The following is a 13,165-nucleotide window of genomic DNA, read 5'->3' on the forward strand; positions in this document are numbered from 1 at the left end:
TAGAATACTTGGAAGAAAAGATATTTGATTGATATATTTTAGGAAGCAGAATTATATTCCATATCAATTAGCGATTATCTTGTAACTGTGTAGTATATAAACACATACATAGGGTTTACACTATAAGTGTTATCATATTCGAGAAGTTTATTCATTGTAACCCTAGCAGCTCTCGTGATATTTGTTCATCACTGAGAGGTAACAGTTCCATAATGTAACAGAGTTTATTATTTCAATAAAGTTTGTTTTCTGTTACTTGAGTTATTAAAGTTCGATTTGATTGTACTATACACTGTATTCACCACCTCTACAGTGTGTGTGTGTGACCTAACACTTAAGGGAACCAAATGCCTCCTCGACCGTCATCTTGTCAAAATCCCCAAATTGTTCGATGGTAAACATAATTTGTAGATACTTGTTTGGCATTGTACGAAGCAATCTCTTCACCACATAACTCTCAGACATCCCCTCACCCAGAGCTTGGATGTTAGTCACTAGACCATTTAGTTTCATACAAAAATCTTGTAATTGATCTGAGTCTTTCATTCTCAATGTTTCAAACTCGCTTTTAAGATTTGGATCTTGGCTTTCTTCACGCGATCTGCACCTTGACACATAATTTTTATTGCTTCCCACGTTTCTCTTGCAGTCTCCTTTTCTGCCGCAGAGAAACGTATATCCTCAGGTATACTTTGGTAGATTGCAGCGAGTGCGATCTGATCCTGCTTCTCGTCAACTGTTGATTTTTTTCCTTCGCTGATTTCTACAACTTTCCACACACCATGTGCTTTCATAAAGGCCTTCATTTTCATGGCCCAAGCGGTATAATTACCCCTGGTTAACATAGAATAACTTAAACCGAGTGAACCCTCCTTCACCTTTGTTTTCTCTTCGGCCATTCTTGGCATATACTTGGGCATACAGCGTTGATATCAAGCTCTGATACCATAAGTAGGTTAAACACCTGCTATAAATATAGATATGAACTGTATGTGTAAACTGAGAAACCAAAAGCTTTTGCTCTGTGAAAATGTTCACCTGCCTTAATAAAAAACTAAAACGATTACAAGATTATATAGAAGAAACCCATACGTAGATGGATGCTAAAAATCAGCAGCAAGATCCTAAAATCATGCTAACAACCAGCTGACCAAATCAAACTATTAAATAACTAGATACCACAGCTAATACTCGATCAATTTATTCAGACATCAAGATTAGATTATCAAAAATTTCCAACAATTTTGACCTATACTCGTGAGCCTGTAAATAGAGATATGTGAGAAGGACATTTACTTACACAAAAACAAAAGCATTCTTGCACTGCTTTATCCGCCAACTAATAGTATGTAATATAACTGAATTTAGTTTAAAATAATAATAATAATAATAATAATAATAATAAGTGAAGAATTTAATTTTAGTTAGACTAAGAATTAAAAAAAAAGAATTATAATTTGTAATTGATAACAATCAAATTAGAAAAATTAGTTGTATAAAATTTGTATATAAGTATCCAGCACCCCTATTAAAACAAACGCTTGCATTATTTGTGTTAAAACCCTAATATTAGAGGCTGCCAAGAGAGAGGGAGAAACAGAGGAAAAATGAGTGTTGTTCTGAGTTATATTAATTCAAGATATTGCTTCTCAAGTTGCTAATCAAATCGGTTCGCCTTTAAATTTGTGTGAATAAGCCTATAGAGTTTTGCTCTGCTTTAATTATTTAAAACATCGGGGCATTCAGAAAGTCAAGCTTTGTTTCTTTAACATTAAAATCTTAACTTCAGTGATTAGTTATTTTACATGAGAATCATGTGTTAACATGTTACCGTATTGGCAGCCAAATTAGTAATGGATGGTTATATACTTAATATAATTAAGTATAGTTGGTATGTATAAACACAATAATAGTAATATGAATTGGTTCAGATCAGTGTGTAATGTTTGGTGTATGGTTCCGGTGTACATAACCAGATATACTCATCATGTGGTTTATTATTCTGTTAAGTAATTTGATTTTGTTAAATTAGAATTATATAATTACATTACTTTTGAGGTAAATGAGCCAAGTTCATGATTTTGTGATATTAATGTCAAACCAAGTTTTTAAATTTTAATGTCATTATATTATGCATGTTAGATATATCATTTATTTTATTATTTAACATGGATTTGTTGTATTATACTAATATCATAATGAATAGGTGGTCATTTGTGAATAAGTCGTATAAAATTAAAGTCAGGAGCCTAGGAAGCATTACTAGTATATTTATTATTTAGTGCAAGTGTTTTTTGTTAGAGTTGGCAGTATAAAATCGATGTTTTTTCATAAAAGCTAACGATTAACATAATGAAAGAAAAAGGATAGATCGTTAACATTAAATTATGATTTTGTTATTAGATTCAGGATAGGGAAAGTAGCGGATTATTCGCGGATTTTGCTAATTTTAATCATAGCTAATTTTAAGTTACAAATTCAGTCCGCTTTTATTCAGTGCTACTCCTCTTATCCGTTATATTTATTTAATTCATTTCGTTCTACTTTCTGTTCATTCCGTTAATATTTGTTTTGACCATTTTAACTTCCAAAAATTGTTTTAAATTTTGATTTTGAAAATTTAGATATCTATTTTTGCGATTTTCAAAAATTATTTATGACACCCACCTGCTTTTGAAATTTATATCATTTGTCTCAGGTGAGTTTTAAATTTTGTGAGAATATTTATTTTGAACCCATAGTATAATTTAGGGTATACCGAGTTAACCAGCTGTAGGGGTATTACATGTCATTGCGGCACCGGTGACATGACACTTCCGTGACAATGTTATTGGTAACGGCGTATCCTTCTGTTAGCTCTTGGGAGGAGTTTTTGTGCATTTGATATTTGTTCAGGATACGGGGGTGCACCCAGAGTTTGATTTATGGTTTGATTTATGGTGACGTCGTATATGCCGTACACGTTATCCATTCTTTTACACGCATTAGGTACCCTATGATGTGTGTATTTGTATCTGTTCTGATCTCGGTATGAAATATCCTAACACCTCGTTGTTTCAACCTTACTTATTTTTAAAATTATTGATTTATTATAAATTGCAGATTATTTATTCCCGATCTCTTATTTTATAAATTGTATTCCAAATCCGTACTGGGCGTTTGACTCATGTCGTATTATTTTTCTGGAAGGTGCTTAGGGGGATCTGGGACTGTGTGATAGAGAACTACCCCATTTATCGAATATGATTGCAGACTTTGTCATTATCTAGACTTAATTAGAGAATTCAGCATTTTTATTATTGGTTTAGACAATTTTGAGATTTAATATTATTTTGGAGATTTTCAGACTGTTTAATTATTGTTTAGAAATATATTAGTGCTCTGTTTGCAGGTTTATGGATTTTTGAGTAATATCTCCTTTTATATTTAAAAAGGGTGTGTGATATAGATGGCATCAGAGCTTAGGTTCTTTCTTGTAGAAAACCTACTTAGGTTGACCTGTGAGTTTGGGTAGACGATAGGATGGGTGTTCCATTTAATTTCTTTTCATTATGCTCTTTATCATTAAAATCTTAACTTAAGTGATTAGTTATTTTACATGAGAATCATGTGTTAACATGTTACTGTATTGGCAGCCAAACTAGTAATGGATGGTTATAGATTTAATATAATTAAGTATAGTTGGTATGTATAAGCACAACAATAGTAATATGAATTGGTTCAGATCAGTGTGTAATATTTGGTGTATGGTTCTGGTGTACATGACTACATATACTCATCATGTGGTTTATTATTCTATTATAGTAATTTGATTTTGTTAAATTAGTATTATATAATTACATTACTTTTAATGTAAATGAGCCAAGTTCATGATTTTGTGATATTAATGTCAAACCAAGTTTTTAAATTTTAATATCATTATATTATGCATGTTAGATATTCATTTATTTTATTATTTAACATGGGTTTGTTATATTATACTAATATCATAATGAATAGGTGGCCATTTGTGAATAAGTCGTATAAAATTAAAGTCAGGAGCCCAGGAAGCATTACTAGTATATTTATTATTTAGTGCAAGTGTTTTTGGTCAGAGCTGGCAGTATAAAATCGATGTTGTTTCATAGAAGTTAACAATTAACAGAATGAAAGAAAAATGATAGATTGTTAACATTAAATTATGATTTTGTTATTAGATTCGGGATTGGGAAAGTAGCGGATTATTTGCGGATTTTGCTAATTTTAATCATAACTAATTTTTAAGGTACGGATTGTGTCCCCTTTTATTCAGCGCTACTCCTCTTGACCATTATATTTATTTGATTCATTCGGTTCTACTTTCTATTCATTCCGTTAATATTTGCTTTGACCGTTTTAACTTCCGAAAATTGTTTTAAAATTTAATTTATAAATTTAGATATCTGTTTATACGGTTTTTAAAAATTATTTATGACACCCACCTGCTTTGAAAATTTATATCATTTATCTAAGGTGAGTTTTAAATTTTGCGAGAATATTTATTTTGAACCCTTAGTATAATTTAGGGTATACCTAGTTAACCATTTGTAGGGGTACTACAGCCATGTCATTGTGGCACTAGTGACATGACACTTCCGTGACAGTGTGATTGGTCACGGCGTATCCTTCTGTTAGCTCTTGGGAGGAGCTTTTGCGCATTTGATATTTTTTTCAGGATACGTCGGTGCACACAGAGTTTGATTCGTGGTTTGATTTATGGTGACGTCGTATATGTCGTACACGTTATCCATTATGTTACACGTATTCGGTACCCTATGATGTGTGTATTTGTATATGTACTGATCTCGGTTTGAAATATCCTAACCCCTCGTTGTTTCAGACTTACTTATTTTTAAAATTGTTGATTTATTATAAATTGCAGATAATTTATTTCCGATCTCTTATTTTATAAATTGTATTCCAAATCCGTACCGGACGTTTGGCTCATGCCGTATTTTTTTTCTAGCAGATGCTTAGGGGGATATGGGACTGTGTGAGCACTAGATTTTTCCCTATACTCGTGAGCCTGTAAATAGAGATATGTGAGAAGGACATTTACTTACACGAAAAGAAAAGCATTCTTGCACTGCTTTAGCCAGCTAATTGTACCTCGGAGTTTCGGCCAAGTGACCAAACTGTAGGATATGCTAAAACTAAAGCTGCTCCAGATTGCTTGATGACACTATGCATTATTTTCAAATATCCATATTTTGGGTCGTTTGGTAATCCTAATACACGATCCACCATGAACAACGTCAACACTATTTTATGTGCGAAAAACCTTACATTTGTAAGATTCCTACTAAGTAAATAAACAAAATTGAAACACAGTAAGAAACAAGTAATGTACTATTAAAGTTTCAGATCTTTTATGCATACCGTATTCATCAAGAGGAGCATTATAGTCATAGCTAGTGGCAATAAATCAACCCGAAGATTCCTGGCCAAAATTATTTCCTCCAAGATACTAAGGTACAAATTGACGTATAAGAGAAATAGATCAGCTCAACTCAAATAAGGTCATTTATTAAACGTCGTAGTTATTGTTTTAATAATTTGTAAACAATCGATGTAATATATAGGAATTTTAAATATTTTAAATAATAATAATAATAACTAGAATTCATAATTTAATTCAAAATTTGAATAAGTAACTAGATATATTTTTAAAAGAAAAAAAAGGAATTTATAACAAGATTTGTAGTTAATAACTAAATTCTAATAATAATAAAATATCTACACTCATATATAAATTTAGCACGACATCTTAAAATCGAATAAAGAAAAGACCTAAAAGCTAACGAGCCATCGTGAGACCAGAAGAGGGAGAGGTACCAAACAGGGAATCTGGTTAAAGGCTTTTGTTTTGTGATCATGCCAGGTATTTGCATACTTATAATAATAATTAATACTCTACATTAGACTATACAGCTTTTGTTTAACAATAATTTATATTTTATTGTCAAGCATCATTGATTGAGCACACTATCCCAATCATGATGTATAAACATATGTATATAATAATTCTATGTGTCTTTTGTAGTATGTAGTTTGTTTTTTGCTAATTTACTATTTGGCTACATGATGTTTACATATTAATATTTTTGTATTATTTTTCTTTTGGCAGGCTCTCATGTTTTGGTTTCAAGAGTTATAGTATTAGAATAATATTCACATATATTTTGTTATTTAATTACATATTTTGTAAGCCCTGTGTTGATTCATTGCCAGCCTATATATATATGTTTTGTTTTATTTAATTAATATTTCATGTTATAATTACAAATTAGTAATATGAAATATAAAAATATTTTAAGTTATTGTGTATTCGAGGGATAACTCGATATGATATTTCGGTTATTATTTTCTGTTATAAACATAAATTAGGTGTTAGATCTAAAATTATAATAACTTATATGGGTACTACTATTTTGATGAATCAAGTTTTTGAAATATAATTTACTAGTATTTCAAGTTTTGTCCATATTATTTTGTTAATGTCACACAAGTCTGGCCGCCAATTTTATACATAAAAATATTACTAATATTAAGGCAGGGTACTAGTATTTTAAATATATTAATATGTGAATTACAGGGTGTGTGTGCATTAAGTTAGCTTAATGTCATATATATATGGGAAACGTAAGAAGTGTTAATGACAAATTATAAATTTTGTATTTAGATTGTGAGCCGGAAAATTAGCGGATCGTGTGCAGATTTTGTTAGTAGTTTTAGTTGCGATCTTCGAGGTAAAGATTTTGTCCCCTTTTATTCAGCGCTACTCTTCTCAGAAATAAATATCTCTGATTCGCTCAATTCCATATTTTGTTTGTTTAGTTAAAATTATTTGATCATTTTGACGTACGGAAATTATTTTAAAAATGATTTGGAAAATCTTAAATATCTGTTTTTGCAATTTTCAAAAATTATTTATGACACCCTCTGTTTTGGAAATCTGAATTACTTGTCTCAGGTGATATTAATTTTTTCGAGAATATTTTATTTAGAACCCTTAATGTGATTTAGGGTATACCGAGTTAACCAGCTGTATGGGTACTACAACCATGTTATTGCAGCACCAGTGACATGACACTTCCGTGACAGTGTGATTGGTCACGGCGTATCCTTCTGTTAGCTCTTGTGAGGAGCTTTTGCGCATTTGATATTTGTTCATGATACGTGGGTGCACCCAGAGTTTGATTTGTGATTTGATTTATGGTGACGTTGTATATGTCGTACACGTCATCCATTATGTTGCACGCATTAGGTACCATATGATGTGTGTATTTGTATATGTTCTGATCTCGGTATTAAATATCTCAACCCCTCATCGCTTCAGCCTTACTTATTTTTTCAAATTATTGTTTTATTATAAATTGCTGATTATTTATTTCCAATATCTTGTTTTATAAACTGTATTCCAAATTCGTACTGGGTGTTTGACTAATGCCGTATTCTTTTTATGGCAGGTGCTTGGGGGGTCTGGGACTGTGTGATGTAGAGCTACCCCATTTATTGATTTGTATTTCGGACTTTATCATTATCCAGACTTAATTATTTAGTTAGAGATTTCTACATTTATATTATTGGTTTAGCCAGTTTGTTAATTTAATATTATTTTGGAGATTTTAGACTGTTTAATTATTGTTTAAAAATATATTAGTACTTTGTTTGCAGGTTTAAGGATTTTAAATAATATCTTGTTTTAATTTTTTTTAAGAAAGGGTGTTACAGTCGACTTACCATATAATAATTAAAGAAAGAACCATGATTCTGGACGAACCGTAGAACTGCAAAAGGCAAGTCTTCGGCTGGTCTATAAGGGACAGGACCACCAAATATTGTGTACCTATATATATAAACAGCGAATATCCATAATTTTTTATAAATTTATGATCTGATTGATAACCAAAGGAGTGGGAGTATGATTAGTTGAGGGGCGTGGCAACAGTAATCTAATATAAACACATCCATGCTTTATGCAGATTCACTGTAAATAATATGTTGATGTGTTAAAGATTATATACGTGTAGCTTACCAGCTGGTCCAGACTTCGGTCCACATCTTGGGTTTATACGACTTCTTCGGAAAGAAACAATCACAGTAGAAACCATTGCAAGTATCTATATGTTATTACATTTAGAAGATATGATTCAAAGCCGTATAAACAGAAGTAGTTGTCATACATCATGCACAACATCAATTGTATGTGCGCTCCTTGACAACAACGTTTCTTCTAATAAGAAAAAGACGCATCTATCATTGAAATGAAATCACTTACAATTGGATCAAGGACATCGTCTTGTTTGCACATGATCCACGGGACTCCAGTGTTAAGGCCAACATCCATATTCATTCTCAATCTGCACAAAGTAATCATCAATATAATGAAATGTCACTCTTCTGAACTACTTGCAAGTTAACAAAATATCTGATTTAGTTCTATAAAAGCAAACCCTATCAGATTACAATATTAAGATCAAAAAATAGTTAAAAACCCGGGACATAATAATCAGACCCCCCTGGGGTTCAAATAATTTGTTTGACTTCATCATGTTGACGATCATTGTTGTAAAATGTTGCATCTCCGTGTTTGTTCCATCAGAGTCAAAATCAGTACACGGAACAGTCAAACAAGTTAAGAAAAGCCATGATTTTTATAGTTCTTCAATATTCAATTTTAAATATAACCAACCTTAAAAGGTTCGTTGTCTGTTCTAAATGAAATTCCAGGTATAAACTTAAGCCAAGAAAGAAATCCTCTGCATCAAAACAGAGCATAAAACAGATAATCTTACATGCTATATAACTATACTGTTAATCTACAGTGTTTAAGATGATAAGTTTTTCCAGCAACAGAATGAAGAAAACAGATTGAAAGTATCCGAGATCATAGCATTGCATATCAGACTTTCCAGGAATGCAGTTTCGGTTTGTTAGGGTTTATGTCAAAACTGGATATATATCTTTTCATCTTATCTCAAACAAACTCTATCGTATAAACCTAGTTTGAAATATTCAAGACTTATCTTTTACTTGGTTTATCAATTTCAAACAAACTAACAAATTGGCTTTCAAGACTTATTCAAATATTTTCAAACAAATTTGTTTTAAATCATACCTATCTTATCCCTTTGTTTGAAAATAAAATCTGTTAGAATTTGCTTATAAATACAACTCATGCTTTCAGATTTGCAGATAATACCTTCATGCTATATTATTCATCAGAAACACCATTCTTGTTCTCTATTACTTCACTTGAATATCCAGTCGAACAAAATCTAGTTTGAGTTGTAATTCATATTCTTATTACTTGTAACCGTGTATTTATATCAACTTGTGTCGGGTTGTGGCAAGGCTTAATTTCAGAAGAGTAGCCGAGGTAGCCAATGGGTTAGGATATAGCAGGTTTGCTAGGTAGCAAGTGTGCTAGGGAAAGGTTTCTTTCGGCGCTATCTTTTGTAATTAAGGAAAAATTGTAAGTTCTTTTATTGAAGTTGATATAATTCATTTTTCAGCATACTGCATTTACATTACTGTTATTTTCATTCTGTAGTTAAAAGAGACTGTCATATACCCTGTTTCATTTGTAAAGGGACTGTCCCATTTGCATAAGAGGCCGTCTCATTTACTTTGACAGCTAGAATATAATACTATCTATCGAGTTTTTGAATTCCATATACATAATATGTAGCATATTAACAACTATATAAACATAAACAGTGATAGCTAAGTACATGTCTTACCCAAAGTTCCACTCAGCACAAACATAGGGGCCAATTCGAAGGTGGACATAAAGTCCAGCTTATTGTACGACTTTAATGAATCGAACAAGATCATACCTTCCTTCAAAGTTGAACTGCAAAGGCAAAATTTATTTATTTTCGCATTGAGAGTACACATATACACATGCTGACTGCACAAGTAAAATTTCATTAAGATTAAATTTTCGACATTACTTTTCCTTGAGTAGGTTCATGTCCATTCCAAAACATATACGTCTGTATAACATCCAAGCCTCCATCTTTAGCCTTTTGTATAAGATCAGGCCACATCTACAATTACAAAATCAAAGACTCCACTTTTATCTACCAAGATTATACCAGAACTAAACAGAGACACATGCATATTTTATGTACATTAGGCAAAGAATACCTTAGGAGTGCTTCTAGGATAGTGAATAGAACCAGAAATAAGAATCCTTCTTTGACCATTAATGATGATAGCTTTATCATCATAAGTAACTGTAGCTGTAACAGAACTGCAAATGCATGATAATATAACAACTACAGACACAACACAACTTGATCTTTTCCGTATTGAACTCATTGAAGGTAAGTACTATGAATTCGAGGATTAAAAAAATTTGGTTTTTGATTTTCTACTTTACAGCACTTTAGTACTATATAACAAATTTATATGATCAAGGGGTTCCAAGAGAATGAGAAATAAGTTGATAACAGTTTCTTAATATAAATTTCTCATTAGTGTGTTGAATGTTTGTGAGAATTGCAGGTGCATGCAGTAGAAGAATGGCTGGAGATTGGTTTGATTGTGGGTGGTTACAATCTGTGATTCAAAACTCTTGTTCTTTGTACTTGATTAATGATTGATAAATTGCATTTGATCTCTGAATTGCTTGTGAGATAAAGATGTAAACTAGAGAGATAAAAGAGAGAGAGAGATCTTGTGAATGTGAAAGTTTGGAAAATGAAGAAGTTAGTTACAATAGAATTGAGTTCTCGGCTATATAGAGCCACAGACTAAAACAATGTGAAAATACTACACTGCCCTTTACTCACTACAAACAAAGTAGTAAAATTAACAGTAATGAAAAATTCCAAATGTAGAATATTCCAACAGCTGAAAAATTCCAAATGTAGAATATTCCAACAGCCCCCCTCAAGCTGGAGGAGGTGTAAACATCCCAAGCTTGGACTTGAGATCAGATAGTTGTGCAGAAGGAAGGACCTTAGTGAGCATGTCAGCTAGTTGAGATTGAGTGGACAAATAAGTGAGCTGAAGAAGACCTTCGAGTACCTTGTCACGAGTGAAATGACAATCAATGTCAATGTATTTTGTACGTTCATGAAAGACGGGATTACGGGCAATATGAAGGGCGGACTGATTATCACAGTGCAAGGTCACAAGACAGAGATCAGAAACACCAAATTCAGTCAACAAACGAACGAGCCAAGTGACCTCAGAAGCAGCAGCTGCCATGGCTCGATATTCTGCTTCTGAGGAAGAACGAGAAATAGTAGATTGCTTCTTGCTTTTCCAACTAATTGGAGACTTACCCAGGAGAATAACATACCCTGTGACAGAACGACGAGTATCCAAACAAGCAGCCCAATCGGAATCCGAAAAAGCTTGAAGAGTAAGCTTAGAGGCACCTTTGAGGAGAATACCTTGCCCAGCTGTACCAGCCACAAAACGAAGAGTGTGAAGTAATGCTTCATAATGAGGTACACGGGGCTGACTCATGAATTGACTGAGTGTTTGAACTGTGAAAGATAAGTCAGGACGAGTATGACAAAGAAAGTTCAATTTACCAACCCAACAGCGGTATAAACCAGCATCATGAAACAAAGGACCAGAATCTCCGGTGAGTTTCAGATGGAGAGGTAAGGGAGTAGCAACAGGAGAAGAATCCATCAGTCCAGCATCAGTCAACAACTCCTTTGTAAACTTTCCTTGAGTTAAGGTGATACCCTCAGGTATGTAATTAACCTCAAGACCCAAGAAGAAATGTAGAAGACCAAGATCCTTTATGCTAAAAGTGACATCCAAATACTGTTTGAGAGAAGAAATAGCAGCTAAATTGTTACCAGTTAATATGATGTCGTCTACATAGACAGCCACAATGGTAAGGTCTGCATTAGATCCTTTGAGAAATAAAGAATAATCATTCTTAGACTGTCTATATCCTTGTAACAATAGAGCATGATGCAGTTTGGAGAACCACTGTCGACTAGCTTGCCTTAAACCATACAAGGATTTATTCAACTTGCAAACCAAATTAGATGGATTAGGTACTCCTTCTGGAAACCTCATATACACCTCTTCATGGAGATCTCCATGAAGAAATGCATTGTTTATATCCAACTGATAGAGCTTCCAATTGTTACTTGCGGCCAAGGCCAGAATGCACCTAACAGTAGCCATTTTGACTACAGGAGAGAAGGTTTCCTGAAAGTCAATGCCATATTTCTGTGTGTAACCCTTGGCGACCAACCTGGCTTTGTACCTCTCAATCGTTCCATCTGATTTAAGTTTGGTTTTAAAAACCCACTTACAACCGATCGCTCTTTTTCCTTTAGGTAGAGGAACAACAGACCAAGTGTTATTCTTGGCTAGAGCATCCAGTTCAAGTTGCATAGCAATATTCCAATGATCATGCTTAGAAGCTTCAACATAAGAAACTGGATCAGTAGCAGCAGCAGAAATAAATGCATGATGTGAATTTGGTAAACATAAAGATGATACCAAATTACACCAGTGGGAAGAAATCTGAGCAGAATTGCAGATAAAATCATTATACAGTGTTGATTTCTGAGGTATTCTGGTGGATCTTCTCAGAACAGGTGAATGAGAATGGTCAGATTCATTTGAAGGTGCATTAGAAAAATGAGAAGAAGATTGATGAAAAATGTCAGGAAGTGGAAAATCATCAAAAGTTTCAGGAGTTGGAGAATGAACTGGCAGAAAGAAAGACATATTGGAATTAAAGGAATGAACTGGCATGTGAAAAGGAAAATTATTTTCATGAAAAATTACATCTCTGGAAACAATGATCTGATTTGTGGAAAGATTCAAAACTTTATAACCTTTCTGAGATAAAGGATAACCAACAAAAACGCCAGGTTGAGCCCTAGGTTGTAGTTTGGTTCTATTCTGATGAATAGTAGAGACAAAACAAAGACAGCCAAACACCCTCAATAAAGAATAATCAGGTTTCTTAGAATAGATGATCTCATAGGGAGACATGTTATGAAAAGATTGCATTGGCATTCTATTGATAAGATAGGCAGCACATTGCACACAATCACCCCAATACTTGATAGGAACCTTTGACTGAAAGAGAAGAGATCTAGTAACTTCTAAAAGATGCTTGTGTTTCCACTCAACAATTCCATTTTGTTGA

The 13,165-nt window shown here is 32.9% G+C and overlaps 1 pseudogene; it reads right to left on the reverse strand.

Moving 5' to 3' along the window:
• Positions 1–12,437, reverse strand: part of LOC141692632 (beta-galactosidase-like) — a 50,919-nt pseudogene extending 38,482 nt beyond the window's left edge.
• Between the last annotated feature and the right edge of the window lie 728 nt (positions 12,438–13,165).

Source organism: Apium graveolens, chromosome 10 (assembly GCF_009905375.1).
Source record: "Apium graveolens cultivar Ventura chromosome 10, ASM990537v1, whole genome shotgun sequence".
Taxonomy (NCBI): domain Eukaryota; kingdom Viridiplantae; phylum Streptophyta; class Magnoliopsida; order Apiales; family Apiaceae; genus Apium; species Apium graveolens.